The sequence below is a fragment of the Triturus cristatus genome, chromosome 5_2 (genome assembly GCF_964204655.1).
Source record: "Triturus cristatus chromosome 5_2, aTriCri1.1, whole genome shotgun sequence".
In the NCBI taxonomy this organism is placed as follows: domain Eukaryota; kingdom Metazoa; phylum Chordata; class Amphibia; order Caudata; family Salamandridae; genus Triturus; species Triturus cristatus.
In genome coordinates this window covers 384,474,926-384,480,172 of record NC_140588.1, presented here as the reverse complement: position 1 = coordinate 384,480,172, position 5,247 = coordinate 384,474,926, and the positions used below count along the sequence as shown (strand labels likewise).

The window sequence follows — 5,247 nt, the reverse complement described above, 5'->3', positions numbered from 1 at the left end:
AGGCGCGAAAATTAAATAAATACCCCTTGGGCTATAATACAAATATTGGGCTACAATTGGGCTAGTCCCAATGTAGCCCAAAACATACAAAATGGCCGCTCGCCGGCCACTCCCCCCTTTCCCAATCTGCCCGGGGGGCAGACCTCGCCATGCTCGGCTTCCCCCCAAGCCCACATTGTTGTGGCTTTGAAAAAAGCCAGAGGTCGAGAAAGAAACAGACTGCGGGCTTCCACTAAGCATTTATGAACTAAATGACATACACGAAATGAGGTAAATACTTGTAACTGCGTGCCATTTCGATATCGCCTGACCACTGTGTTTTTATGTATACCTCGCATTAATGTCCTGGGACTCTGACGTGGCATGCTTTCCCAAGTCATAATGAGCACATTTAGAACAAGCAGCCCTCCGGCCACACTCACCCTCACACAATGCCGCATCACTGTCACTTACTTGTTCAACGGTGCTGAGTTGGACGGGAGCGGCGCACACCCCTGGCTACAAACATCCAACAGCCCGGCCCAGCTACAAACTGCAAAGCCCTCGCCACCCCAGTGCACGTCACATGGCGCTCTGGATCGGCCTCACGTCAGGCTGCAAGGCTAGCTACGGGGACAGAGTGTTAGCAAACATAGGCAGCGTGAGGAGACGAGAGCAGTGTTGAACACATATCATCCGTTAAAATATCAACAACGAGCCGTGCATGCTAGGCTGTGGTTCACGGACACGCCTTATTGGTTAAGGGATTGGAAAATAGAAATTCATGACAACTGCCATGTCTCGTGGCCAGCTACCCCCACTGGTGACTGGCATCTCCCCCAACGAGGCCATTTCATGGACAAAGGTTACCATTCGAGGCGAGAACTTGGGCACTGGGACAGCAGATCTCATAGGTTTAACAATTTGTGGGAAGGGAGTGGAGCTCTGGGGCGATCAGTGGTGGCCTTCGGAGCTGGGCCCCACTCCGACCTTAGTGTCGGAGGTGAAGAACCTTGGGGTCTGGTTAGACGCTGGTCTTACATTTATAGGGCACACCAAAAAAATCGCAGCCTGTTGCTTCGGTCTACTAAGAGGCTTACGGCCGGTGCTTAAGTTCTTCGATGCCCCTACAAGACAGCTTGTGGTCCAGGCAACCATCATCTCCCGTCTGGACTACGCCAGCTCTTTGCTGGTGGGGGCTAACCAGGCTGAGTTAACCCGTCTGCAGCGGGTGCAGAACGCCGCTGCGAGAGCCATTGTTGGACTTCCTAAGTTCTGCCCGGTGTCTCATGTCATCCGCTCCTTGCACTGGCTTCCGGTGAGGAAGCGTATTATCTTCAAGGTCTTGTGTCTGACCTTCAAAATCCTTAGAGGCATAGGCCCTGAGATCCTGGCCAACTCCATCTCTTTTTATGTTCCCACCCGCAATCTTCGATCTCAAGGTCAGGCTCTTGCTGTTGTCCCCAGATTTAGGCTCAGCAGGATGGGGGGCCGGTCCTTCAGGGTGAGAGCCGCGTCAATTTGGAACACCCTCCCAGTTGAAATTCGGCTGATAGAGGACTTGCTGCCGTTTCGTAGAGCCATAAAAACCTTCCTATTTTAGCTCCCTTGTTTTAGTACTTTTCTGTTGTATCATCTCCATGTTGTGTTATGACTGCTCCTTGTCTCTGCGCCGGGATGCTCCTTTGCTGGAGTCGCTGTGCGCTTAATAAATTGTTATAACATAACATAACATAACAACTGCTTACTGACTGCAGAATGGATGTCTGCCAGTAAGATTGTCTGCTGGGTTGGACAAGATAAAAGTGATAAAGGACATCATCGTCACAACTAAGTCAGGAGGAAAAGGAACATCTACTGTTTCTTTCAAACTGCTGAAACCTGAACGGATAGGTATTTTGGATCAGTCTGCCATCTGGGTTGAGGAAATGAATTATTATGACATGTGTACTGACAGAAATAAAGGGATTTCCCCTCTCTCCCTTCCTCCAGCTAATCCTCTTGGTATCGAGATAGACAAGGGAAAGGTTCCACAGAAAGATTTAGAAACCCTGTTTCATGTAATGAGTGGAGATTTTACAAGTGAAAATTTCTCTGCTACTTGGTACCTGATAGAAAATCACTCCTCAACAAGCTTTGATCAGCTCTGAATAGCAGCTAACAACCTAAGGAAGCAGTCCAACAAGAAAAACGAGGGTAACCTGGCATATGTGAAAGGAGGTCTGAGCACTTTCTTTGAAGCTCAGAATGCCTTGTCAGCCATACATCAGAAACTCGAAGCTGACGGAACTGAGAAAGTGGAAGGCTCGATGATGCAGAATCTGGAGAATGTGCTCAACCGAGCAAGCAATACTGCAGATACACTATGCCAGGAAGTGCTAGGCTGCAAAGACAAAGCAGATTCTACAAGAAATACACTAAATGTGCTCCAGCGTTTTAAATTTCTTTTCAATCTCCCACTAAATATTGAAAAAAATATTCAAAAGGGGGATTAGGATGTGGTCATTAATGACTATGAGAAAGCCAAGTCCCTCTTTGGGAAGACTGAGGTGCAGGTATTTAAGAAAGTTTATGTGGAAGTTGAAACCCGGATCGAAGCATTAAGACAGTGTCTGCTGGATAGGTTGCTAGAGACTCCATCCATTTTGCACGATCAGAAGCGTTATATTAGATGTCTTTCAGATCTGCATGGAGTTGGGGACCCAGCCTGGCAGTGCATCAGTGCTCAGCACAAGTGGATTCTCCATCTAATGCACACCTGTAAAGATGGCTATATTAAAGAACAGAAAGGAAATCTAGTGCAGCACAGTCCAATGCTTGACCTAGACAGCGAAGGGCGCCCTTCTCCGATAGGCCGACTCAGCCATACGGCTTCTCTGAAACGAGGTAGCAGCTTTCAGTCAGCTCGAGATGATGCTTTGGGAGGAGAGCAGTGTGCCCGAGCTCGCCGGAGCTGTGAACGTGCACATCGCCTGTCCGGGTGTGTGCACAGTGCATGAGGGGAGGAGAGCAATACACCCGAGCCGGCCGGAGCATTGAACGTGCACATCACCTGTCCAGGCGCGTGCACAGTTCCTGTCCCCCTTCCCAACACAAACCAACGACAATAGATCTCGCCAAGACGAGCAGCGCATGTGCTGCGTCACTAGGCGAGACCTGAAAACGCCATCAGACAAGGGCAGCATGAGTCGCTCCAAACAACTGACCTCCTCAGGGTATCACGATATCATCACTCAGAGTACTTGTTAGTTTCATATTTCTTGCCTAGGCAGTACTATATTGATAGAAAGGTGATAGCAAGAACTAAACAAAAATACTTACGCCTTTTATACATTGCTCTGAAGCAGTTTGAGAGCTCCTGGAATATTGAAGATTGTCTAATAATTTTGATGCAACCTTATATATCTGCCCAGGCCCTAGTGACATTCGGAACATGTATTTATTATCATATTTTAGAGAGTTTTCATTAAGAACAGTAGATGAAACAACAAGGGCGTGCGTTTTGGATTTAGCTTCTTAAGTTTCCATATTTATGATGTTGCGAAGTTCATCTTGTGTGGCTTAACTGTATTGACAGCTCATTGTATTCTTTATTTGCTTTTACTCTTTGTATTTATTGTAATTAATTTAAATCTACAAAATAAACATATTCGACCACTAACGTGTGTTTGTAAAGCACACATTTACCCCGTCGGGGTCTCTTGGCGCTGAATAACAGATTTATTGTTACCTAACTCAATGGTACTCATTTTATCGACCTCAGATGGATGAAAGGCTGAATAGAACCACCAGGATTTGAACCTGTGACCATAAAGACCCTGCAGTGGATGCTTTAGTCCACCGGGCCACCAGAACCAACCGCTACCCTTGGGTGGAATTACATATTAAGATATTACCACACCATAACGGTGTTTCTTACTGTGTACAAAATTATGCCATTGTAATGATAGTCTTAGTAGTCATGTCAAATACACTTTTATTTGATTTCATTAAAAAAATCATAAAAGGGTGGAGAAACCACCATAGATAAAACATGCAGAAAATATACATTTTTGAATTTGAAGAATCGGGAAAAGACATGGAATAATTTGTTAAAAAGCAATGGTTAAACAAATATTTTAAAACGTGCAAGCAGTGCGATAGAGGGGTTTGGGGCTGAATGATCTGAAACTACTTAAGTTGATTGGCAGGTTTTATTTTGTCCAGTCCTTTTGCCGCATTTTTCATAAAAGTTTATGGCACTGCAGGACAGTGGGATTGATGAGCCTCCGAGGCAATGAATCACTGCTGCTCTACAAGTTCTTACTTGTTCCTTCCTGAACACCTCCCGAAGTGCCGTTTTGCGTGTTTCTGCTAGGGCAGGGCAGATGCATATTAGATGCTGTGAGGACTCATCCCCTACACTGCATAGGTGGCATTCCTTTGATTGCAATGAGTGTTTCCATTTCGGGCTTAGGTCCTTAGATGGGTATGACCCAAGCTGTAATAATGTGAAGAAGTGCTTTTTCTGGTGAGGAAAATGACCTAGCAAATAAGGTTGGGGTTGCAGCCTTTGGTATGTCTGTATCACGATCCAGGCATGGGATTTTTTTGCTAGAGCTGTTTTGTCTAATAGTATTGAGTGCTGTTTTATAGCTTTGTTGACCACAGATTTAAAACCGAGGTAGGTAGGAGCAGTAAGCCAGGCCTCCTCTAGCTGCAAAGCCACGAGCGAAGCCTTCAGAGCTTTGAAGATTGAAATATTAAGCCTGGCTTGGTTTTCAATCTCCACCCAACAATAGTGAGCACGTGTGTTGTCCTCTGTGTCTCTCATCCTCCAATAGTACTTGACTAGTGCACCTTGTCCGTCTGGGATCTGGTTTCTTAGGCCGTATTCTAGCCGAATTTGAGCTTGAGGGATGTAAAGGGGGATTGCAAACAATTTCTTGAAAAGGATTGACTTTGCTATGTTCAGCCCTGTGGCATCTTTGGCATTCAAGATTTCTGTACTGTATGAGATAGAAGAAAGGAATTTTGCTGCAATAACATTTAGTAGATGGCCGGTAGAGCAGCCTCTGAGCTTCTTTTTTAAGATTGTAAAGGCGAATAGCAGCTGTTTAGATTTTGTGCGACCTTGGTCCAGGTGTGTCTTCAAGTTGAGATTGCAGCCAATTTGGAAGCCTAAATATTTATACGAGTCCACCTCGGTCAGAGGTCGCTTGCCCAAGGTCCAAGTAAATTTACGTTTTTTTACTGTTTTAAGATGTTTGACAAAGTGCATCACCTTCA

At 45.6% G+C, this 5,247-nt stretch overlaps 1 pseudogene; it reads left to right on the top strand.

The window, feature by feature from the left end:
* Positions 1 to 761: 761 nt before the first annotated feature.
* LOC146823040 (exocyst complex component 2 pseudogene) lies at positions 762 to 2,978 on the top strand (annotated as a pseudogene).
* The last annotated feature ends 2,269 nt before the right edge of the window (positions 2,979 to 5,247 follow it).